General features: G+C 38.5%; 2 long non-coding RNA genes across 2 annotated transcripts; one reads left to right on the top strand and one right to left on the bottom strand.

Moving 5' to 3' along the window:
• Positions 1-5,622: 5,622 nt before the first annotated feature.
• LOC121393649 lies at positions 5,623-6,720 on the bottom strand. Its single transcript, XR_005961217.1, has 2 exons — positions 6,114-6,720; positions 5,623-5,956 (listed from the first exon to the last, which is right to left on the bottom strand). It is a non-coding gene; the product is annotated as an uncharacterized LOC121393649 (long non-coding RNA).
• Positions 6,721-8,304: 1,584 nt separating this feature from the next.
• LOC121393648 lies at positions 8,305-9,402 on the top strand. Its single transcript, XR_005961216.1, has 2 exons — positions 8,305-8,911; positions 9,069-9,402. It is a non-coding gene; the product is annotated as an uncharacterized LOC121393648 (long non-coding RNA).
• Positions 9,403-27,206: the final 17,804 nt, after the last annotated feature.

Genomic DNA, 27,206 nt, shown 5'->3' with positions numbered 1-27,206 from the left:
TTTTCTCGTTTGAGATCCACACTCTATGGATTAGAGGAAAGGTAACGTAAAATACTTTGCCACAATTCCGGTACAACCGGTTGTGCAGCTCACTCACCAAATGTGAGTTAAGGGAGAGCGTCTGATAGGTCCTGTTCGCGCTGTTTCCACTCTTTTTCTGCTATCCAGGTTTTTGATCCTGATCGCTCAGGAAGAAGCCAGCCAGGCGAAACGCGTAAGCGAAAAAGACCACGCTAACCTTTTGCAGGAGTACCCGACCCAGAGAGACGTCTGTACCTTCCGAGGGACGCCAAGGAAACACAGCGACTTTCGCGGGACTTTTACCACTCCTTTTTGCAGTTTTACCGATCGTGTTTGTGAGTGTATTTTTTATTCTATTAAACTGTTTTAAAGTGATCCCTGCACATGCCCCTCTCCATTTTTATCCCTCTTACAAAAACCTGGATAGCAGAAAAAGAGTGGAAACAGCGCGAACAGGACCTATCAGACGCTCTCCCTTAACTCACATTTGGTGAGTGAGCTGCACAACCGGTTGTACCGGAATTGTGGCAAAGTATTTTACGTTACCTTTCCTCTAATCCATAGAGTGTGGATCTCAAACGAGAAAAATCTAAGGGGAAGTTTAACCCACACTAAATATTCACTAATCAGATTAATATTCACCTACTGCACTGAATGTGTTTTAAGTAATGAATAACACTGCATTTATTATCACTTGGAAAGAAATCGTTGGTATTTATTAATTCACTGAACAAATTCACTTTTCACTCTTTTCTATTTTTTATTTTTTATTTTTATTTTTATTTATATTTTATTTTTTATTTGTTAATTTAAATGTGTTGTACACCTTTAAATTAACTTTTAGTATGTTTTTTTATTATTTGTGGCTTTTCAGTTATTTTTTTTCAGCAGCTCTCCAGGTCTAACAACTTGTTACATGACTCTGCCTGCACGTATGTGTTACCACATGTGTCCCCAGTGATGGCGAGTTGTCTACTAATTTTGCAACACAGGATAGTTGGGACCAACTATTTACGGTAGCTTTTCATTCAGCAGCTCTCCAGTCTGGTTGCTAGGGTCCATGCATTGATTTGAATAAGAGACTGGAATATGAATAGGAGAGGGCCTGAATAGAAAGATAAGTAAGATATAGTACAATGTAATAATAAAGTAACTAACAATACATTTGCAGCCTTTGTTTTTTAAATGGGAAACGCTGGAAAGAGTCAGAAGAAGAAGGAAAATAATTCAAAACATATAAAAAGGAAAAAATGAAGACCAATGAAAAGTCGCTTAGAATTAACTACTCTATACCATAGTAAAAGGTGAATCACCCCTTCAACCCAACGCAAGACATATTGGGGGTCATTTATAAACACTGGGCAAATTTGCACTTGGGCAGTAACCCATAGCAACCAATCAGATGATTGCTTTCACTGTTCAACCTGCAGCAAGATGAAAAAAAAGCTAATCACTGATTGGTTGCTATGGGTTACTGCCCAGATGCAAATTTGCCCAGTGTTTATAAATGAGCCCAATTGTTCACAAATGTAGTTAAAACATCAAGAAAAGTGATCTCAGGGAAATAAAATGAATAGTAACCAAAAAGAACCCTAATAAAAACACACCATATTGTTGCAATATATTAAGTACATATAAAGGTTTCATTATCAAAATGTCTAATTAAAAAAGAGCTAATACATACCTAAATAAACCAAGCAGCAAGCCTCCTCAGAGTTCTGTGTTTATACAGCTCCATATAAACCGGCCATTAATTCTTACAGGAGCCAGAGACTCTAACAACGAAGCTGCTTTCTCATAATCACTTGCATAGTAGGTTGCATGTAATATGGCATCACTGTACACGGAATACTTTAAGTTACACAGATCTTGCAGATAAACTGAGGAACAGCCTCTGTACCCAGAAAGTTTTTAGGTTGTCCTTCACAGTTTCAGCAATACCAACACCAAAATAAACAACAGAGAAGCATTGTGTGTCTAACTACCCACCTCTTATTTACTCAGGGGCCCTGATGCCTCCCGTAGATGTTTGGCCCAGATTGAAGCCTGTATCAAAGGGGTCCTGCCTATTCAATACATGGACCCTCCCAACACTATGGACCTAAATGCATCACTTGGCAAGTGCTGCAAAGGTTCTAATCCCTTTCTTTCTTCTGTTCCACTACTTCCTCCAGCTGGTCAACTAACATGCCTACCGCTGTCTCTCATCAACTATGAACTCAACAAGAGCTGCCCTAACCGTGGCTAAATGATTTTGGATGATATGGCCCTCACATGGGCAATTACCTGAGGTAGTGCTCCTTAGGCCTCAGTCGTTATTTCTCCATTAAAGGGGTGGTTCATCTTTAAGTTAACTTTTAATATGTTATGGAATGAAATTCTCTAGTAAATTTCCCCATGGAGAGGAATGTGGAAACTTAGCATGGAGGGGGTGATGTAGATAATGAGATTCATAAGTGGCTGTTCTATCTTTATAATGGCAGTTGGCCAGCCTGAACATGGAGAAATTTCTCTTGGTGAAAATTCATCCTTGTGCTCTTAGTAAATTGGACAATTTTCACTGGAGATTTTTCACCTGGAGAAGAGATGAGAATTTACTTCAATGCAAAGAGAATCTTCACCACGGCAAAGACTGCAAAACGTGTCTTATTCGCCATTGAGTAAATTGGCAACATTGAGGCTAATCTTTCAAATTTTCACTTTCACCCATTTGTAAATATGTCCCACAGTGTCACCATATGCAAATGACCTGAATACACTGACTTGACAATATGATCTGCATCAGTTTGACCTCTATATAGCACTGATATTTATTATTGCCCAGGTTTTCTTTTTTGAATGATCAGGTCTAATGTAATTTCACCATAAGGCAATTCTGGATGGAATTCTAGCCAAGCTATAGGTCGATTTGACTACCTCCAAGGTTTAGCTGGATTTTCAGGTAATCTTTAAATTGGAATTGCTGTTCTGCATTGGCAATTTGATTCTTTGGCTGACATATATTATTGTATATGGATATATTGGACATTACATTATGGAGATTATTTATTAATATCCGAATATCCGATATTTGAAAAATCTGGATTTTGCGGACTTTAAAAAAAAAAAAATCCCAATTTTTCTGGATTTATTAAAGTTCCGATGATATGAAAACTCTGGATCCGGAAAAAGGAAGATTATTTCATACTTACCGAGATCTTCCTTTCCTAGACGTACTCCATGTCAGTACGTTACGGGATAGCCCCTCCTCCCTGCTCCAATTAGAAGGAACCTCCCCAAGCCTTTAAAAGGCCACCACACCCACCTACCGGCGTCTTTGTAACAAGCTCTTAAATTACCGGAAAAGAAAGGGCGGGTGTACTGACATGGAGTACGTCTAGGAAAGGAAGATCTCGGTAAGTATGAAATAATCTTCCTTTTTCCCTAGACGTACTCCATGTCAGTACGTTACGGGACATAGCAAGTTAACGTTATCCCATGGGAGGGAATATGCTTTAAGAAGAAACTGTAATAAGGAAAGGAGTATCTCTGACTAGATAGTCCACCATCATGCAAACTCCTTACCTTAATATAGAGAGTCCAGGTGAAAACCCCAGAATAAGTTCACCAGGCTAAGAATAGAGCTATAGTATAGCATATACTATAGAGAAAGAGAGAGAGAGCGCGAGAGAGAGATGTTAGCCCACTGAGAGTGAGGAACAAGTTAGCTCACTAACCACCACTTCACCCTCCAGAAGAGAGAGAGAGGAAGACAGTCCTGTAAAAGGCGAATTCAGCAAGCTGAAATACTTACTCTCCTACTCACCAAAAAGCATTCATCACATGTATGCCTAATTTCAGTGCACATTGCAAGGTACCTGTAAGAAACACTTGGTAGGAGTAAGAACCCAAAACAGACACAATATAGAAATGATCTGCTTAGGATATATCCATAAATGTAGGATATCCAATGTACCCTCAGGTACCCAAGGCCAGTACCATAAATATCTTCATATCAGAATGCATGTTAGTCAGGACTGTTCTAACAGAAAGCAGATCCTAAAGATCGGAGACAAGGGCACCTGAGAAAATAATTGGGATTAGAATTCCTTACCCTGTGTAAGGTCCTGTGATGAGGCAGACTCAATTAACTGTAAAGAGTTGAGCAACTACAGTACCTAAGAAAGAGCCCCTGTTGGTTGACCCAGCCTAGTACTCTGAGAGGTATAACTGAATACCCCTAAGGTTACAGATCCCAATAACCACAGTGCAACTAAAGGACTAATTCCAAGATTTATGGAGGCAGATTATATGCCCTGGATAAATGTTTATAGTCACCCACAAACCTGTGTTCTCTCTACCCATAAGGGACCCACTTAGATGTGGAATCAACTATACTACATATTTAATCGTTGAGGTTGACCTTGGAACTGGAGGGACACTATGGATGTTCCAGTAAGTGTCAGAAGGGCCTCTGATCTACTAGAGTAATGCTGGGTCATATGTATCAGGAGTAGCACAGGAATGTGAATCCGAGAACAAACCAGGATAATAGGAGTGTTGTATCTGGAAATTACCTGGACATTGAGCTCTGTGCGAATGTTTCAGACACAATTTTCAGCAGGTGTAAATGTAATCCCCCTAGCATAGGGAATAATGTGACAGACATGGTCAAAACAGACAAAAAAAAAATACTTCCAAGCCTCCCATTTGAAGCTAGACAAACCTGTAGGACAGATACATAAACTATCCTTAATTCATTCTCAATGAAATTAATGACTGGAAGTGGTAAGAGATTACACTCTACTGTAATGACTGCAACCGTCCCACTTAAGGGAAGACTATGATCCTGCTCAGAAGAGCCAAGTACATTTTCGGCCGAAGCAATAGGATAAGTAGCAACTGCAGTATGTAACTGTGAGGAGGAAAGATCCAAAACTGCTGGTGTTCCAAGAGGGCACAGACATAGAGAGGGAAAATAATTAACGCTCCTAGGATGCCTCCATCTGCTGTCCAATCAGTTACCTATCTGGTGTGGAAGAACAGCCGGCCCTGTATTCTAAAAAACCACTAACTAGGGGTTTGAGAATTGAAGAAAAAATAAATAAATAAATAAAATAAATGGGCCCAAAATAAGTGCCCTCTGGACACAGAGCCTTAAGTCACAAAGCCGTTTTGATGATAGTATAACGTAGTATAAGCAGAATATCCCTATCCTGGGCCAGACTTGAACAGAGGTCATCTCTATGGACTAACAAGACACTTTGGAGGACTCCTATAGCCTGAAAACCCTTGGTTTGAAATATATACCTTATGCAAATTCCCAGTGGCCTGATATGTATGTGTACCCTGTCTCTATAGACACCCTGTATTGGCAGATAAAATGTCCCCTCTATCCTGACATTAAGAATATCAGTAGAAATAGTATAGGAATAACACTGGGTAGTGGCTCCCCTCTCTAATTTGTAGGAGGCACCAAGGAGTCACCCTAAAAAACGGTAGAAATACATCTGGGGATCCTTCAGCCAAGCATAGAGAACTGTATACCTTGTTCTTCCTTAAACCTATGAATATGGAATTTCCACAATTAAATATAAGGTAAGAAAAAGGTCATACGCAGAATTACTGCAAAAATTCCAGGTGCTCTTTTATTCCACTACATGTTTCGAGCTGGCGCTCTTTGTCAAGTGTTACAAAATCTACACAGTTGTGAACATTTAAACCATTAGCCCCTCCCCTTCCATTCATGGTGCAGGTGGCAACTGCTAAGGGATCCAATTTTGTTTGCCTAGCCACCAAATAGATTCTGTCCATATTAAAACAGATCAAGTGAACAAACATTTCCAGTGAAAAAGATATAAAATATAAAAAGTGTATAAAAAGTCCCGTTTCGTGCGTCTCTCCATCCTCCTCGTTTCCAGTGTAAAAGTTCATAATTAAAAGTCCACATTTGTACCTAAAAAATGGGAAAGAGGATAAACGGTACAAAATACACTTGCGTCCCTGGCACTGCCTCGTGAAAGCCTGCCTAGAGTAACCTTGCCCTTAATTATACAAAAAATTGCAACCACATAGCTGTAACATCAGCAAATATAAGGGAAAAATTCTCTTACCCTTATGCCTTGTTGCAAAAACCATTATTCAGAATATTATTTTTCTGTTATCTAGAAGAAAGGAAGAGTGTGTTAAATACATCATGTATAGTCGCAACTATTAAGTTTCAAGTAAAATGTTGCAATATATTCAATCCTAGCAACATTGTTTAAAGAAAACTACTCACACTCCAATAGTCGTTTAGACCTTCTGGTTTCAAGCTATTCAGTTTTTTAATCCACCTGGCTTCTTGTTGGAGTAGTACCTTGGTTAAACTCCCCCCTCTTTCGGGTCTACGTACCACTTCCAATACCTGCCATTTTAGTTGGGCCTGATTGTGTACTTTGTCATGAAAGTGGTGAGATACTGACGTGTCTGTTTGTGTGTTAGGTTTAAAGTTACGAATGTCAGCCTTATGTTCTTTAATTCGCTCTTTCACTTGCCTGGACGTTTGACCTACGTACACCATTCCGCAGGGACACTTTAAAAGATATACCACCCCCGCCGTATCACAAGTGGCATAGGAATACAACTTGTATTTCTTTCCAGTGATGGGATGGTACACTGTGTCTCCTTTGGTCACAGACGAACAACAGACACATCCCATACAGGGAAAGGTACCTTTCTTCGAACTCCTTAATAACCAAGATGTAGGATTTGGATCTTTTCGTAATTCAGAGGGACATAGTTTGTCTCTCAATGTCTGTCCTCTCTTATAGCTAAAGAGGGGAGGGTTGCTACAGTGATGTTTCAGGATCTTATCCTGTTGTAAGATAGGCCAGAATCTTTTAATTACCTTTTCAATTTGATCACTCTGATTACTATATTTACTCACAAAAGGAATCCTTTCATTTTTCTTATTGTCTAATTTTTGAGTAATTTTTGTTGAAAGAAGTTGATCTCTTGGGATGAAACTCACATCTCTTGCAATTTCATTGAGTTTCCGTGGATTATAGCCCTTTTCCTTAAACCTTTTGGAGAGGGAGTTAGCTGCATCCCAATACTTAAAATCATCTGACGCTATTCTTCTAGCCCGTAAAAACTGTCCCTTAGGTATAGCTGCAATACACTTCGGGTTGTGAAAACTCGAAGAATGTAGCAGACTATTCCTGTCAGTGGGCTTTCGAAATAGTTCTGTCGAGAGTCCCTCGCCAGTTTTGGTTATTTTTACATCCAAGAAATTAATGGATAAGTTAGAAACCTCTGATGTGAATTTAATTGTAGGGTGCATTAAATTCGCTTTATTAACCATCTCCTGAAACAAAGACACTTGCCCTTTCCAAATGATCAAAATGTCATCCACATACCGCTGATATAGCACAATGTTGTCCTTATATTCATCTGAAAGAAAAAACACCTTTTCCAATCTGTGCACAAATAAGTTAGCAAATGAGGGCGCTACTGCAGCCCCCATTGACGTTCCCTGACATTGCCAGTAGTAGTTACCCTGGAAACGAAAATAGTTTCTTTTTAGCACCAATGTCAGGCAATCAATGAGAAAGTAGACCAATTTATGTGAATAGTCTGTTTCAAGCAAGAATTCTTCAATACATCTAATACCCTCATCCTGAGGTATAGAGGTGTACAAACTAGCTATGTCAATACTGCATAATGTACAGTCTGCACCGTGTATCTCGATTTTTGATAATATAGCTAGTAGCTCATTGGTGTCCTTCAGGCATGTGGGAATCTGTCTCACCAGTGGTTGGAGGAAAGAGTCTACAAATTTAGACAAAGGTTCTAAAACTGAACCTAACCCTGAAACTATAGGGCGTCCTGGGGGGTTAACCAGTGACTTGTGAATTTTCGGCAACACATATAGAACTGGTACTCTGGGGTGATCTACTATCAGAAACTCTTTTGTCTCCTGTGAAATAATTCCATCAAGGTGGGCTTCAGTAACAAACAACATTATTTCTTTTTGTATGTCAAATACCGGATCTTTACTGATCATTTTATAATGTCAAAAATTAGACAATAAGAAAAATGAAAGGATTCCTTTTGTGAGTAAATATAGTAATCAGAGTGATCAAATTGAAAAGGTAATTAAAAGATTCTGGCCTATCTTACAACAGGATAAGATCCTGAAACATCACTGTAGCAACCCTCCCCTCTTTAGCTATAAGAGAGGACAGACATTGAGAGACAAACTATGTCCCTCTGAATTACGAAAAGATCCAAATCCTACATCTTGGTTATTAAGGAGTTCGAAGAAAGGTACCTTTCCCTGTATGGGATGTGTCTGTTGTTCGTCTGTGACCAAAGGAGACACAGTGTACCATCCCATCACTGGAAAGAAATACAAGTTGTATTCCTATGCCACTTGTGATACGGCGGGGGTGGTATATCTTTTAAAGTGTCCCTGCGGAATGGTGTACGTAGGTCAAACGTCCAGGCAAGTGAAAGAGCGAATTAAAGAACATAAGGCTGACATTCGTAACTTTAAACCTAACACACAAACAGACACGTCAGTATCTCACCACTTTCATGACAAAGTACACAATCAGGCCCAACTAAAATGGCAGGTATTGGAAGTGGTACGTAGACCCGAAAGAGGGGGGAGTTTAACCAAGGTACTACTCCAACAAGAAGCCAGGTGGATTAAAAAACTGAATAGCTTGAAACCAGAAGGTCTAAACGACTATTGGAGTGTGAGTAGTTTTCTTTAAACAATGTTGCTAGGATTGAATATATTGCAACATTTTACTTGAAACTTAATAGTTGCGACTATACATGATGTATTTAACACACTCTTCCTTTCTTCTAGATAACAGAAAAATAATATTCTGAATAATGGTTTTTGCAACAAGGCATAAGGGTAAGAGAATTTTTCCCTTATATTTGCTGATGTTACAGCTATGTGGTTGCAATTTTTTGTATAATTAAGGGCAAGGTTACTCTAGGCAGGCTTTCACGAGGCAGTGCCAGGGACGCAAGTGTATTTTGTACCGTTTATCCTCTTTCCCATTTTTTAGGTACAAATGTGGACTTTTAATTATGAACTTTTACACTGGAAACGAGGAGGATGGAGAGACGCACGAAACGGGACTTTTTATACACTTTTTATATTTTATATCTTTTTCACTGGAAATGTTTGTTCACTTGATCTGTTTTAATATGGACAGAATCTATTTGGTGGCTAGGCAAACAAAATTGGATCCCTTAGCAGTTGCCACCTGCACCATGAATGGAAGGGGAGGGGCTAATGGTTTAAATGTTCACAACTGTGTAGATTTTGTAACACTTGACAAAGAGCGCCAGCTCGAAACATGTAGTGGAATAAAAGAGCACCTGGAATTTTTGCAGTAATTCTGCGTATGACCTTTTTCTTACCTTATATTTAATTGTGGATACAAGGCTTCAAAGGACGGAAGCAGTAAGAAGTGGTCTAATTTGGAGGTGAATCAATGTTTAAACAGATGTAATATGGAATTTCCACAGGTTGCACCCCTCGAAACTAGCCAGATGTCCTGGCTGCTATAGTGAAATTTATGGATGAAGAGTTCAAGTACTGATTGTTCCAGGAATCTTCAAAAATACTATATGTTGCATAAAAATATAGGTTTATTGAGCCAACGTTTCTGGTTCCAAAAAAGAACCCATCCCAAGGACACAAATCATATATAGATATCTGTGCAAACATATATACACACTCATATACATGCCTTAATAATAAAATATATGCACCTGCCTATGGCCCTCTTATAGATGCAAACATATATGTTGCTTGGTAGACCAGTTGTATTATGGAGTTTATCCATTTATTGAGCATTTGTTCTGAAGGCAGTAGAATCCCCCTGCAGGATGTGGGCCATGGTGCAAGCATATATTAAAATATGTGATAATAATATGTACCTCGGTCAGAGTCCTAAGCTCCTGGTAGAGCACAGTACCCGACCCCAGAGCTCGAGCTGCGTGGGTAGTAATAGACTGCACAATTGACTGGGCAAAGCAATTATCTGGTCCTCCATTCGTTCAGGCAGTGATCGGTGATACAAGGCTGCTGAATCTGGAAAAATTTACATTCAATGGTCCCAAAAGTAGTACATACCTGTGGTTATTGTTAACCCAGCAATCCTTATGACAGACAGGCTTCAGAACTCCTGTAGTGCTTATCAAGACAAAGTTAAGCTTACCTGCCATCGGGAAAAAATATTGCCTAGTGTTTAATTTATTAAGCCATATCTTATCCCAGGAGCAATGCCATAGAATGAAAAGACCTTCATATGTAGGTATTCCTATCAGTACTCATCTGGATTAAACCTGAATGTACCCCAGAAACAATTACAACCCCATGTAATGCATAGTTTAGGTTAGCTGCAGTCAGAGCAAACCTATATCAGACCTTCATAGCCACCCAGTCCAGTGATGTACATCTATTAGAGCTACTGGTTCAAGGTGAGTAATAATTAGAGCATATCATACTGCAGAGAATAGGAGCATACAGATATGATCACAGCAACATGTAATACATAAAATATTAGCTACTGCTTAGGGCAAGCGTAAATCTGGTCCTAGCCGTTCCCAGGCCTGTGCTTTACATACCTTAGGGCTACCTATTCCAGGTGAGCCATAGCCAGGGTATATACTGCAGAAGAAAATATAAGCACAGATTCAATCACAGTAACATGAAATACATAGTTTATATGAGCTGCTGCTTAGGGCAAGCATATCTCAGGGCCTAGCAACTCAAAAGGCCTGTGCTCTACATCCATTAGGGCTACTTGTTCCATGAGAGAAATAGCCAAATCGTAAACTGCAGAAAACATGCAATACATAATTAGGTTAGCTGCTGCTTATAGCAAGCATGTATCAGGACCTAGCAGCAAGACAGATCTGTGCTCTACATATCGCAGGGCTACGTGTTCTTTGTGAGCAATAGCCAGAGCATAAGCTGTATAACAAAATAGTAGCACAGGTACAATCACAGCAATATGAAATACATAGTTAGATTAGCTGCTGCTTCGAGCAAGCATGTCTCAGGGCCTAGCAGCCAGCCAGACCTGTGCTCTACATCCTGTAGGGCCACGTTTTACCTGTGAGCAATAGCCAGAGCTTAAGCTGTAGAACAAAATAGGAGCACAGGTACAATCACGGAAACATGAGGTCCATAGTTTAGATTAGCTGCTGTATAGAGCAAGCTTATATCGGGCCCTAGCATTCAGCCAGACCTTTGCTCGACCTCCATTATGGCTACCTTTTCTATGTGAGCAATAGCCAAAACATAGAATGCAGAACAAAAATAGCGCAATACATATTATGGATTATCTGATGTTTATAGCAAGTATATATCAGAGCCTAGCAGCCCCCCCAGCCCAGTGATCCATATTCAATAGGGCTACTGGTGTCCTATTTGTAAATGGCTTGTGCTTTCAGGCAGGAAACAATCATAACCAGGCACAGTGCAGATAAGCATATGAATATATAGCATGCAAGCAGTTAGTTAGACTTTAGTACACTGCAGAACAGCATATGGACACACTCCTTACCTGCTGCTCATTATGCAAGGCTGGAAGCAGACCCTTTAATGTCACAAATTCCAGGACACTCTATTGTTAACAGGAAAACAGGCCTCACAAGTTTACTGACAACAGCAGGACTTACCTGAGGCTGCAGCTTCCTCGCTTGCTGAGTTAGAGAGTGGGCGGAGCCATCTCCACTTGCTTTAGCTGGACCTGATTATACTCAGCTGGTGTCTGCACTCAGTGGGGGGTTGATTATACTCAGCTGGTGTCTGTATAGGCAGGGAACCCAAAGCAACTGCGTGGGTTATACTGAGGCAAATTGGATAATTAGTGTTGGTGCTTCCTGCACAGGCCCAAGTTTGCTATAATATGAAGCCTATAGCGAAACTTTTTTATATTTTTTATTTTTTTATTATTATTTTAACTACCTCCACCTTAGGAAAGTCTGTTGAGGGAGGCAGTTGGCCATGACCTGCCCCCATTAAAACAAAAATAAAACAAAGGTAACAGGGGGCAGTAAGGTTCAGGCCCCTAACTAATTAGCCTAAATTAACTGCCACCTCCCTCGCCCATTCGTAAAAATGGGGTGTAGGGGCCACATACACCAGTGCCGCCTGAGGCCCTCTGGGCAGGTCGGGAGGGCACACGAATGGGGGGACAAGCACCTGCCACCCAATGCTCTTGATAGCAATACAGGAAGGCAACTGAAATACAGGCAGACAAGGAGTAGCAAACATTGCACCTCAGTGCCTTACCTGATTCAGGAGCTGAAGTTCAGAAGACTCCAGGTCTGAGGTAGTGTGCTGGGGGGAAAAAAGGTCCCATGGACCAAAACCCCTGTCCCTAGGACGCCTTCCGGGCAGGCCTAATGCTTTCCTAGGCATAAAAAGAGAAAAACAAAAATTTGCTTCTAATGATTGAGGCCTTTGTTCAGAGAACAAAGCCAAGAGCATAAGAGAAGGAAAAAAAAGACGCCGGTAGGTGGGTGTGGTGGCCTTTTAAAGGCTTGGGGAGGTTCCTTCTAATTGGAGCAGGGAGGAGGGGCTATCCCGTAACGTACTGACATGGAGTATGTCTAGGGAAACCCTGCATCTCAAATCTCTCGGGGTCCTGTATTAGTCAACGGGGAAGGTCCCAGTGTCTGCGTTGTTGTCAGTACTGATATCCAATGATTTCAGGGATTTTGGGCCAAGAAGTCAGAAAAATTAGTGGATTTTGCGGAAAAGTCAGAAAACTTCTGACTTTTCGAGTAAAAGTCCGAAGTTTGCCCCAACCAATTTTTTTGAATGATAAATAAGGTCCATTCGGGAATTCGCAAATTCGGAGTTGCTTGGATTTTTTTCTTAGAAATACTGAGATAAATTCGAAGCTTGATAAATAACCCCCTTAGCGCTTATTTCAGGGTATAACAGTACTCCCAAAGACAATGAAACATAATTCTTTTAAATCATGTGTGGCCAAATTATTACCTTAGTTCTCCAAGGACAACAAATTAGAAATTCTTTTTATTGCACAGATACCCTTTTCCACTTAGTGCTCAATAATTCAGATGGTATTTCCAGTCCAGTTTTTATTATTACTCTCTGCTGCTCCTGACTGCACTCGATATGGATAATTTCCCAGCAGAGGTCAAAAATATGACTTAGTAGATAATGAGCTTTAGACTGAATTGTAGGCACTGTGTTCCAACCCAACCACACCAATTGCCAGTACCTGATAGCACATGCACATGATGTTGATACCACAACTTGAGCATGTATGTTCCATTAGCTGTTGTGTTTATAATATATTGTAGCTGCTCTGCTGCAGATTTGTAAATTAGAAATTATTTTCTGTACAGTGTTTTTTTTCTGCTTTTTGAAATGCCATTTTCCATTTTAATGTCTGCAATAATGTGTACACTTCAAGCGTTTTGGAACAGCATGAGGCATCTTTGAAAATGCTTTCCCCCCCAGATGTGGTCAGGAGACATCAAAGTTACAGGTTTAAAGTTACTATAAAGTCTTTAAAGTCATATAGCTTTACATATCTCATATTCCCAGCTGACCTCTTTACAAGTTACTTTTTCTACTTGGTGCCCTAATTTTACATTAAAGGACCTGTAACACCATGTGAACATTTTTCAAAGGTACAGTATGGGACCTGTTATCCAGAATGCCTGGGACCTGGGATTTTCCATATAATGGATCTTTCCCTAATTTGGATTGTCATACCTTAACTCCACTGAAAAATAATTTAAACATTAAATAAACCCAATAGGATGGTTTTGCTTCCATTGAGTATTAATTATATCTTATTTTGGATCAAGTACTGTTTTATTACAGAGAAAAGGGAAATCAATTTTAGAAATTTGGATTATTTTGGATAAAATGCAGTCTATGGGAGAGACAGTCATGCGCTTTCTTGATAACGTTTCCAGATAACGTATCCCATACCTGTATTTTCTAACCAGTTTGACCCTTATTTGTCAACAGTTACAGTAACCATACACTCAACTCCACCAGACCTGGGTTATTGGAAAGGGTAGGGGGTTAAAGCTAGTGATGGGCGAATAAATTCGCTGACAAATAAATTTGCAAAACGCCGTTGGCGTAAAATTTTGGGTACGCGTCGGAAAAGTTGCTTGCGTCAAAACTGGTGCACGTCAACATTATTCAGATGCCCATTGACTTTAACGCCGGCGTCCAAATTGACGCGAGCTTCAAAATTGGCATTTTTTTGCAGTTTTGTGCATTTTGCAGGAAATTTATGAATTTTTCGGTGAATCGAAATAGGACAAAAGCCACGAAGTTCCAATTTATTACAAGTAAAATGAACGATCATTAAGATGAAATAAACAAAAAGAGATGACTTATTGATTACTATTGGAGCAGGAGGCAGCATGTGCTTTTTGACCGGCTTCCTATTCTAAATGGAATGCTCGGTAGGAAAGGGGGTGGAGCTTCACACTAGATAAGGAAGTGACTGATTTGCACCTTCTTCTATCTCAGATACGACATCAGACTCAGTGTTGGGAGACATTTTGGGGCCGTTTAGAGTTTTTTTTATGCATTTTAATATAAAAGCTTACTTATCCTTTAAGAGTGGCTTGGATGATTTCTTGATCAAGCATAATATCCAAGGCTATAGTGATTTTATGATTTACAGTTAGATGGAAAAGATATAGAGTGGTACGTGTGTTTATGTATGTGCAATGTAATAACAGCATAAAGAAGAGTATTACATTGCGAAATTCACATTTTTATGCTTATTTGTGCCAATTGTTTTGCTCTTTGCAACTTTTATTACATTCACCCATATTTCTCTAAAACCACGAATGCTATGAAAGTTATTAAAAGATCCGAATAGAAAAAGTATGAATAGAAAAAACGCTGAACAATGCACTTAAAAAATGCGAATATCAAGAAAAAAAGAAGAAAAAAAAGAAATATTATCTATCCAATGAAGCTTGTTTTTTTAAAAAATTCTGCTTATCTTTAAAAGGGAAACCTTAACAGGACAGGGAGTGCACAAATGCAATTGCATTTATCAAGGGTCTTTATTAAACACTGTGTCCTTTGAAAAAAAAATGTGAATACCTCTAAAAATATGAGGTTTTTCTAATAATTACTTATAATTACATAGCAAAAAAATTCGAAAACCTCTAAAAGTTAAAAATAATGTCCAATAGGATTAACACAGCTCCCAATGACTTCTACGGAACCTCAACTGCTTTTATTTGGCAAAGTTTTGTATTCGAGTTTTTCTTGGTTTTTACAGTTCATAAATTTCTAACCTTTAGAGAAATAAAAAAAAAACCACAAATTTCTTTAGAAAAATACAATATGTGGGGGATAAGGTAGGGATGCACTGAATCCACTATTTTGGATTCCGCCGATTCCCCAAATCCTTCTTGAAAGATTTGGGCGAATACCGAACCAAATCCAAATTTGCATATGCAAATTAGGAGTGGGAAGGGGAAACATTTTTTACCTCCTTGTTTTGTGACAAAAAGTCAGTCGATTCCCCTCCCGCCCCTAATTTGCATTTGCAAATTAGGATTCTGATTCGATTTGGCTGGGCAGAAGGATTTGTCCGAATACTGCTGAAAAAGGCCCAATAGTGGCCGAATCCCGAACCGAATCCTGGATTCAGTGCATCCCTAGAAAAAGGAGATCTGAATTTTAGTAAATAGACTCCATAGTGTGTTTTATAGCTGTACAGACTGGGAGGCAATCCTGTTTCAGGTAATTTGTAGATATGAGTTTTGAGGCAGCTGGCAAGAAAGGGAAACAACTGGAAGTCTACCTACTTCTGGGGAAGGTCTTGAAGAAGGAGCCAGGGGATATGGGGATAATTCTGTTGCAAGGAGCTGACAGATAATGACATCAGTCAGGCTAATGGGGTAATACTGCTGCAGAGGGATGGTTAAGGTGAAGAATTAATCATGGAGCAGGGCACTGACACAATGCTGGAGCTGTTTGAGAATTTACATTCTCATTCCTTTCAGAAAACATCACTGTTCAGTGTCAGTTAAAAACAGTCAGACATTTTAATGGGGCTAAATATGCAGCTTCCCAGTTAGCTAAATAAGTCCTGGGGACACGAACTTTAATTAAAACACCTTTAATTTTATTATTGAGTACAATAATTCCCAAATTGTGGCACATTCATGTTTGAATCAATGCATAAATGTGAATTTGGCAGGATAAAAGAAAGTCTCCCATCCCTTCTGATTTCCTTCCTAAAAATGTAATACTCCTCTGTAACGTTCCTCCCTTGCTACATACTGAGTATAAAATTGATTGAAACACTCCAGGAAAAGAAGCATTTAACCATAAAGCTGTCATGAAGAAACAGGTTAGGAATTATATTTCCTCCTACGCAGTCAAAAAAAAAAAACAACCCTGAAGTATAATTACACAGAAGCACAAAAGCTCGTTGCTGTGTAATGTTTTCTGGAATAATAATCCATAATAATCCGGTGCACTGAAGTTGCAGTATTGGCTGCTGAGAATCATTAATCACCTTTTCGTGTTCATTAGATGTTGCTATCTAAAAGGTACGTTTGCATTGCCAGTGTTACAGAGACAAAAGGCAAGAATGTGAAAATTGCTTTAATGGGCCCAAAATAAGAATGATTTTTTTTTTGTCATTAATATCAAGGATTCTTTCTAATGCTGCAAAATTATGTTCAATGATGTAGTAATGTAATGTGCCCTCCTCAAACTGTTGTATAGGTATGGGATACGTTATCCAGAAAGCTCCGAATTATGGAAAGGCCCTCTCCCATAGATTCCATTTTATCCAAAGAATCCAATTTTTTTAAAAATAATTTCCTTTTTTCTCTGTAATACTAAAATAATATAATTAATCCTTATTGGAAGCAAAACCAGCCTATTGGGTTTAATTTGTGGCTTAGGGGCCGATTCACTAACTTCGAGTGAAGGATTCAAAGTTAAATAACTTAGAATTTCAAAGTTTTTTTTGGGCTACTTCGACCATCGAATGGCTACTTTGACCTTCGACTACGACTATCGAAGGATTCGAAGTAAAAATCGTTCGACTATTCGACCATTCGATAGTCGAAGTACTGTCTCTTTAAAAAAAACTTTGACCCCCTAGTTCGCCATCTAAAAGCTACCGAAGTCAATGTTAGCCTATGGGGAAGGTCCCCATAGGCTTGGCTAACTTTTTTTGATCGAAGGATATTCCTTCGATCGTTGGATTTGAATCGTTCGATTCGAAGGATTTAATCGTTCGATCAAAGGAATTATCCTTCGAACGTTCGATCGAACTATCTGGGCTAAATCCTTCGACTTCGATATTCGAAGTGGAAGGATTTTAGTTCCTAGTCGAATATCGAGGGTTAATTAACCCTCGATATTCGACCCTTAGTGAATCGGCCCCTTAATGTTTTTAGTAGACTAAGGGGCAGATTTATCAAGGGTCGAAGTGAATTCGAGGGAATTTTCGAAGTAAAAAAATTTGAAATCCAAAGTAATTTTTTGTATACTTTGACCATCGAATAGGATACTATGACTTAGACTTCAAATTCGATTCAAAGTAAAATAGTTCAAATATTCGACCATTCGATAATCTAAGTACTGTCTCTTTAAAAAAAACTTCGACTTCAATACTTCGCCAAATAAACCTGCCGAAGTGCTATGTTAGCCTATGGGGACCTTCTAGAGCATTTTTCTACATTTTTTGAAGTCGTAGAAAAATTGTACGATCGATGGATGAAATACTTCGAATCGTTCGATTCGAAGGATTTAATCGCTCGATCGAACGATTTTACTTCGACCGCAAATGCCCAAATTGGATGTAAGTATTCCAATTCGATTGTTGAATTTTGAAGCTTTTTCTACTTCGAAATTCGACCCTTGATAAATCTGCCCCTTAAGGCCCCGAGCATTCTGCATAACAGATTCTATACTTGTATTTATTAGCAGAGCAAATGCAAGTAAATAATTAAGCATTCTAACCTTCCCATATAACAAATATAAATCATGTAATAATGTGGAGGCCAAGGATCAACCCCTTGATGTTTTTAGAGCTTCTTGTCGTATTTTTTAAATGAATGTGTCAAAGACGGGGAGGCACATTTATCAAAGGTCGAATTTCAAATTCATGTGAGTTTTTTTAAAACTCGCCTAAACTCCCATAAATTCGACTAATCGCAAATTATTTATTTTTGTTCCAACTCAGTCAAATGTAAATACCTGAAAACTTGATTCTCATTCGATCAAACTCGATTCGAATTTTTTCTCTGAAAAAAAATTGAATGTCAGGAAGGCTGCAAACATTTCCAAATTGATCCCTGGACGTCTCTCATTGACTTACAGCAATTCGGCAGGTTTTAGGTGGCGAATATTAAAATTCAAATTCTTAAAGGGCCAGAGTATGATAAATACATTTTTTTTTATAAAACTCTAATCGAATCCCTAGTCAAATTTGACAGTTTTGACCATAAAAAAAATGTGAGAATTCGAATTTGAATTTTCAATTCAACCCTTCATAAATCTGCCCTTTAGTGATGGGCGAATCTGATCTGGTTAATTTCGCAGAAAATTTGCGAAAAAGCGAAAAATGCATTAAAGTCTATGGGCAACAAATTTTTTTGACCCACGAGGCGGTACAACAAGTTTTTCTTTACTTACGAGTCACTCATTGGACTCTATGGGCATCAATATTTCGCTCATCGCTAAAGTCTATGTTCCCTATATACGGTGTTGCCTAAATATATTATTTACACATAACAGAGTCATATTTGCTTCTCCTGCCAGTATTGTATTTCATTGATGCTAAGATTGTATTAGCCTTCTCAGCAGCTGCCTGGCATTGAGTGTTATTACTGAGCTTTCTGATTACTATTATTTGTAAACCATTTGTCATCTCTCATTTGCCTAAATGCAATAAATTCTATATATAATTTGTTATAATTTGTAGCTCCTTCCGGTGACCTAGGTACCTAATCTTTCATCCATCAATAGATCTTTATCTGCACTTCTGCAATGGGGTCTGCACTGAGCAAATTGAAGATCTAATTAAATAGCTTTACATACATTATCTGCAAATATGGGCTCCTTAATTTTTTGGATGGACTGCAGTCGTTCATAGAGTAGAAAAAATGTATTATTCAGTGAAAATTAAACTGTGTAATACAGATCCACTTTACATAATTTTATTATTATATACAATTGTGGGACAGCATTTATCACATTTATTAACACTTTCCTGACATTTATTAACATTTCCCCAATTTTCCCATTGTTTTTGAAATCGTGTCAAACAGCATTGCGTTTCTACTCCCTTATGAATTATAAAGCTGCAGAAAAAGAATTAAGACTGTCTTCATATTAATGCAATGTGTGTCTATTGGTGATTTTTTACCGTGTCATTCTCAATATAAATCTGCACAGATTTTCTATTTTTTTATGATGACTATCATTACTACTATAAAAAAAATAAAAATAAAACAAGCAATGATAAATCTGCCTCTCTGTATATGAAACAACTTTGATCGGCAATGCATATGAATATTAATCAGGTAAAGATTAGCCAGTTTCATCTCTTGCAATAAATTTTTTTAACTGTTATTTTTATGTTGCCGTTTTTCAGTCAAAATGACGTTTTCTATGTTCCTGGTGTTTTTATTCGTTCTTGGTAAGCATTTATTTAGGGTTTTATATCTTTCTGTGATCAGATTAGCATCTTAAATTGTGGCATGTGTTGCCTCATTTGTGCTTTATTCTTGCAGGAGGTGAGTTGTTTTTAGGTATCATTATGGGGCAGATTTATCAAGGGTCGAATGTTGATTTTGAAAAACTTTGAAATTCATATTCAAAAAGACCAACCGAACTTAAATAGAAGTATTTTTTGATCAAATTCGAATTTCACGAATCAAAAGTAATATCGCATTCAAATCATATGATTCAAAGTTTTCCCCCAAAAAACTTTGTTTTTTCAAAGTCCACCACTAAAAGTCCAAATAGATTCTGGGAGGTCCACCATAGGCTACAACAGCAATTTGGCAGGTTTTAGATGGCGAATGGTCGAAGTCGAATTTTTATTTAAAATTTTAAATAAGTACATGATACATTTCTAAATTAAATTAGCAATTTTTATTTCAAATTTGGATCGAATTTGGAATTTTCCCTTGTCGAAGTACACAAAAATTAGCTTGAAATTTGAATTTTTTTAATTAAAATTTTCACTTTGACCTTTGATAAATCTGCCCCTATGTGTCTTTTATTATGTCAAAAATGTGTGATTTCCTAGTTGCCTTATATCCTTTCCAGTGACCCCCCCCCCCCGGTGGGTCCCAGCCCCAGTAGATTCTAGTACAAATGGTCCACAATCCCTAACCTATGCCTATCTTACAATTTATTGACCACATTTTTAGCCCCTATTTCAGTTGTCTTCTGGTTTGTATTTTGTGGTTTTATTATGTCTAGCCATATAACATATTCTTGGTAGACTGCAATAAACTGTATTCCCTTTGTAATGTAAAAATAATTTTTATACCCCTCCTGTTCTACTAAGATATATAGGGGCAGATTTATCAAGGGTCGAATTTAGAGTTCATGGGTGTTTGTAACAACTCCCATGAACTCAAAATTCGAATAAAAAACGAGCGATCAAATTTTTTTTAAAAATTTGAACTTTTCACACTCTGGTGAATAGGATCGACCCACAAACTTGAATTGAATTTTAATCGAATCGAATTTGATTCGAGTTTTTTCTCAGAAAAAAAACTCGATTTTCAGGAAGGCTGCAAACAAGTCCAAATTGATCTAGGATGTCCCCTATAGGCTAAAACAGCAAATTGGCAGGTTTAAGGTGGTGAATAGTCGAATTCAAATTCTTAAAGGGCCAGTACATGATAAAATTCAAAAATCTAATTAGAATTTTTAAAAAAAATTCTAATCTAATTTTTACTATTCCCTAATTGAATTCCACTAAAAAAAACAAAAAAATGTGAATTTCAAAATTCGAATATTCTATTTTTTTTAGTGGAATTCAACTAGGGAATAGTTATAATTCTATTTGAGTTTTTAAAAAGATTTAAATTCGATTTTCGAAATTTATCATGTACTGGCCCTTTAAGAATTCCGAGTCGACTATTCGAAAATTTGAATTTCAAAATGGCCACCCTTTGTGCTTTTAAAAGGGGTGGTTCACCTTTAAGTTAACTTTTAGTATGTCACAGAATGGCCAGTTCTAAGCAACTTTTCAATTGGTCTTCATTATTTATGGGGACCTTCCCCATAGGCTAACATTGGTGCTCGGTAGGTTTTAGGTGGCGAAGTAGGTGGTCGAAGTTTTTTTTAAAAAGACAGTACTTCGACTATCGAATGGTCGAATAGTCGAACGATTTTTAGTTCAAATCGTTCGAAGTCGAAGTAGCCAATTCGATGCTCGAAGTAGCCAAAAAATTTGAAGTATTTTTGATTCCAATCCTTCACTCGAGCTAAGTAAATGTGCCCCTATATGTTTTTTCAAAGTTTTTATAAAGCAGGGGTAAAATCCTGTATAGAATCAGCAGTTCAGCTACAGAAGGGATTGAAGGAAGATAAGCTGGACAAGAGGGGTTTGTTTACACTGGAGCTGAGTTTCTTAAGAGAATATGATCATTCCTTTTGAACATAGGAAAGGAGCACAGAATAAGCTCTTTGAAATGTATTTATTAATAAACTTTAGCAGAAGGCAAGAAGACATCAACATGAGATAAGAAGATCAAGGTTTGTATCTGTAGGTTGTTGTGTGGAACAGCTAAGAGATAAATGGGAATGATATGAATAACAATCTTTTTTTATTACTTCGTCAATTGCATTACTATCATATGAGGTTATTTTTGCCAAAATACCGTAACATCTTATAGCAATAACTGCTTATAATTACCTGCAGGGTTTTTTAGCCTGACAAATTCAGTGTGTTGTCAAAACTTCATCTAAAATAAAAGATACAGTATCAGGGAAATTTGGTATTTTATCATCATATACATTTTTATGATCATGAAAATTCATCTTTAAAGGAGAAGGAAAGCTACCTAAGCAGTAATAGATTAACCACAATAGTGCAAGCTATACACTATATGCTATATAACACTAAATTTATTCTGTAGAATGCTTTACCATACCTGAGTAAACAGCTCTCGAAGTTCTCTCTGTTTGTTTAGGATAGCAGCTGCCATATTAGTTTGGTGTGACATCACTTCCTGCCTGAGTCTCTCCCTGCTCACTCATAGCCTAATCCAGAAACCCTTTATCCAGAATGCTCCAAATTACGAAAAGGACATTTTTACCAAATAATCCAAATTTTTAAAAAGTGATTTCCCTTTTCTCTGTAAAAGAGGGGAACAACCCAATAAACTGGTATCCAAGCTATATCATAACATGCTCACTTCTGTTCCCACCTCCATTCAACCTAGCACAAGAAAATGTTCCTGAGCTCACCCAAGACGATTGGGATGAGGCCACTGGAAATATTTACACTAGCTTAATAGCATTACGGGACAGAGTCTCCTGTATACCTAAAGTTAAACTTACCTATGATGCCAGAGGCAGCGAAACTAAGTATGAAAAAATATGGAGTCCCTGGTGGGAGTCAGGACCTGGGGCAGAACCAAGGGATGCTGAGGGTAGGACACAATAGGGCTCATTTATCAACACTGGGCAAAATTGCCCACGGGCAGTTACCCATAGCAACCAATCAGTGATTAGATTTTTAAAGCCAGCTGCAAGTAGGACAATGAATGTAACAATCTGATTGGTTGCCATGAGTTACTGCCCATGGGCAAATTTGCCCAGTGTTGATAAATGACCCCCAATGTGTTGCATATACAAATCTATATCATCTACCAAAGCTTGCAAAGTCGTGTTCCCTGTTGTTTATAAATAAAGTTTACCTTTTAAAAAATAAAATAAAACAGTACCTTGTACTTGATCCAAACTAAGATATAATTAATCCTTCTTGGAGGCAAAACCAGCCTATTGGGTTTATTTCATGTTTACATGATTTTCTAATAGACTTAAGGTATAGATATGGAAAGATCCATTCCTGAAAACCCCAGGTCCCGAACATTCTGGATAATAGGTCCCATACCTGTAAACCATTCTGGCCAAAATGTGGATGTTGTATCCCAAAAGCTTTAATTCTATTTATTTTGTAGGTAACTTTTACTGTGTTTTAAGGAAAAGTTGTCTGAGACAGTTTCAGTTTTGCCTGTGTAAAACCATTGATGTGACACTCCTGAGCCTTGATGTTTAGTGAGTTTCTTTTTAGTTGTCAGAACAATAGTTAACAAGCTCATCTGCTGCTGACAGGCTTATTACTTGCCTAGTGATACAAGGAATCAACTCCCTGTGAATGAGAGAATCAAGGAATTGTGGGCAATGTTATGCAAATCTGATTGTTATTTACCTCCTGTCCCAGTAATTCTGTACAGTCCTTGCCTCCTGCAAAAGACAGCACCTAATTCACTCAAGTGTTTAGAAGCTCTCAGCCGGCAAAACTCTTCAGAAACAGCTGTCTCTTCCATTCAGTCCTGCCAATAACTATTTTTTTAGATATGAGAGTTAAGTAGTTTATGGCTGCTGGATTTTGCTGTTTATATAAAGGCAAATAGTGAATAATGAGAGAATACGAACGACAATCTGCTATATCCACAGCTGTTATTGTTAAATTACCAGATTGTGTGAATAATCAATTAATCTAGCTATAAGGGCCCCAATGACTGCATTTTGCTCACTGTACCTCGCTAAGTAAATGACAAATAGAATTTACAGGATATTATAACTCTTTTAAATTATAGTACAAGTACGGGACCTGTTATTCAGAATATCTGGTGTTTGGATCTCCATACCTTAAGTCTGCTAAAGACTGTGAGGAGGCATGTGTGGCAATCTACTACTCTTAACCATCCTATAGCATAAAGAAGGACATGAAGACAAAGACTTCCATTTGAATGGGTCGGCTTTTATTTTGAACATGTTATTATTCTTCCCATTAACCGTAACAAAACTTGCCATTACATCACCAAACATCAGTTATCAAACTGCCAGCCCCCACAGCCGCGGTGGACATATAGGTAAAGACAATACAGCATCTATAACAAAGGGCAAGGACACCGTTTTTTACCCCGCCAGCTGTGACAAAGCAAAACCATGTATAAACAGACCATTGGGGAAAAAAAATAATATATATATTATTTTTTTTTAAATACATACATGCGAATTAACATATTGAATATTGTGAAAATTGACAACTAGAACAGATGGGAGGGTGGGTGAGCAGCTTCACCAGCGCTCCAGGAATCCAGCAGGGAAGAGGAAGAGGGTAAGGCACACCTATCCTTTATAACAACCCTCCCCTTCCTATACCCACCAATAGGGATGTCGCGGACTGTTCGCCCGCGAACTAATTCGCGCGAACATCGACTGTTCGCTTCCGCCGAATGTTCGCGAACGTCGCGCGACGTTCGCCAATTTGGGTTTGCCATAGCTGGCGCTTATTTTTGACCTCTCACCCCAGACCAGCAGATACATGGCAGCCAATCAGCAAGCTCTCCCTCCTGGACCACCCCCACACCCCCTGGACCACTCCCCTTCCATATATAAACTGAAGCCCTGCAGCGTTTTTTCATTCTACCTGTGTGTGCTTGGAAGAGCTAGTGTAGGGAGAGAGCTGTTGAGTGATTTGAGGGACATTTTAGGTTAGATAGCTTTGCTGGCTAGTAATCTACCTTCTACTACAGTGCTCTGTATGTAGCTGCTGTGGGCAGCTGTCCTGCTGCTGATCTCTCATCTGCTGACTGCTGCCTGTAACCCAATAGTCCTTGTAAGGACTGCTTTTATTTTCTTTTTTGTTTTTTTACTTTGCTACTATAAGAGCCCAGTGCTATTAGTCTAGCTGTGTTGGGGAGTGGGACTGGTGTGCTGCTCCTAGTAGTTCAGCACCAACCAGAGTAATTTTTTTTTTTTAATATACATATATATATTTTTTATTTTACTTATCTTACTGTTCTTTAACGTGTCCAGTGCTGTTTGCTGTTCTTCATAGTAGTGCACCAATAGTAGTGCACTTGCAGGCATTGTTTGCCCAGTGTGTTCTTCAAACAACTGCCACCTAGCTGTGTGAGCTTGTTCACATTCTGTCTAAATATCAATAATAATACCGTCTCCAGAAACACCACCTGAGTGATGTTTTTCAAGCAGCAATAATATATTCCGTATCCACTACTGTATACGTTGCCCTTGCAGGCATTGTTTGCCCAGTCTTTAACCAAGTGCCACCTAGCTGTGTGAGCTTTTTCACATTCCGTGTCCAGAAACATCACCTGAGTGACGTAGTGTGATTTCTGCCCTTTACAGCACAAAACGCAGCGCTGTGTCAACAATGTATTTTTCAGATACATTTTTGCCCTTGATCCCCCTCTGGCATGCCACTGTCCAGGTCGTTGCACCCTTTAAACAACTTTAAAAATTTTTTTCTGGCCAGAAATGTCTTTTCTAGCTTTTAAAATTCGCCTTCCCATTGAAGTCTATGGGGTTCGCGACGTTTGCGAACCGTTCGCATTTTTGACGCAAGTTCGCGAATATGTTCGCGAACATTTTTTCCGACGTTCGCTACATCCCTTCCCACCAATCCCCATCTGGACTACCCTTCCCAGAAATCCCAGCTTCCCTCAGGCCACCCCTCATTGCAGTCCCTGGCACCTTCGCTACACATCCTTTGGTGCCCTCCAAAATCATGTAAACCAAGTAGGATTTGTTTTTACCAGCAATAAGGATTATTTACATCTTAGTTGGGATCAAGTACAAGGTTCTGTTTTATTATTACAGAGAAAAAGGGAATCATCTTTAACAATTGGAATGATCTGATATAAATAGAGTCTATGGCAGATGGCCTTTCCATAATCTGGAACTTTCTGCATAGCTGGTTTCTGGATAAAGGATCCTATACCTGTAATAGTTGCTGTTACCCAGGTGATCTTTTAGTTGCGCATTTGTAGTACATTATGTTTATTGGTGATCACTAGATCCCATGTATCATCAGTCTTGGTTGGGTCCTCCAAAAACAATGACATGAAATTTTCATACAGCAGAATTAATATATTGCTTCTTTTAGATGTCTTGTCAGCACCACTACATCTGTCAATATCTGGGTAATTCAAGCCATTAAGACTTGCCCTAAAGCCAGCGTCAGACTCAGCCCCCCCCCTCCCTGACGATTTAATTTTTCGTTCAGGGGGCAATGGAGGGAAGTTGGAAGCCACTTCCGGCTTCTGTGCAAGGACCGGGACTTGGCTGGCGGGGCCCACGAGGGCCGGTGCCCACCGGGTTTTTTCCCGGTGTCCTGTCAGCCCAGTCTGACACTGTCCAAAGTATTTGTATTTGCTACAGAAACTGAAGGAAAAGTTCTACTGATAAACCATATCACTATTTTCCATCATAACTTCTTCCTGAGTTTGAAATCACACATAAACACATACATACCAACTTTTATTTGTATTTTCCCTGTCCTTTTGAAACTTGCTATTTCCATGATTTTTGGTGTTGTAAATTTCAGCCCATAGCTTAAGAACCCACAGCCGTACACTTTTATTTAGCCTCATATTAATCTCTAAATTGCCGTTATTGTAACATGGGACATGGATAATCTAATCTACTAACAGGTTACTAACTTGTTGCCTTTGTGTGTTTGCATTGCAGCGGCCACTGCCTTTCAATGTCTGGCAATAACTTTTCTAATCACTTCCCATAATGCCCCTGTAGTGTAATAATATTAAGGGGGTTATCTATCAAAGGTAGAGTTGTTTTTTTCCTGAAAAATTCGAGTTTTCATGGGCTTTTTTTAGTTAAAACTAAAATTTTTGGTTAAAATAAAAACTAAATATGTTTAGATTTTTTTGAAAACAACACACATTTTTTGAGATTTATTAGAACCCAATGCTGAAAATAGCTTGAATCCAAAAATACCCCAGCTAAAACTTGTCAAGGTCATGTAGAAGTCAATGGCAGAGGTCCCTTGAACCATTTGAAGATTACACTGATTCAAGTTTTTTACATTCAGGTTTTTATAAATTAGAAAACTTTTGAGTTGTGAGTTTATTCAAGGTATAAAACCTCACAAACCCGACCTTTCATACTGCAAATAACCCCC

This window comes from Xenopus laevis, chromosome 5L (genome assembly GCF_017654675.1).
Source record: "Xenopus laevis strain J_2021 chromosome 5L, Xenopus_laevis_v10.1, whole genome shotgun sequence".
NCBI lineage: Eukaryota > Metazoa > Chordata > Amphibia > Anura > Pipidae > Xenopus > Xenopus laevis.
The sequence above is the reverse complement of the archived record's forward strand: the minus strand, read 5'-3'. Positions and strand labels throughout refer to the sequence as shown.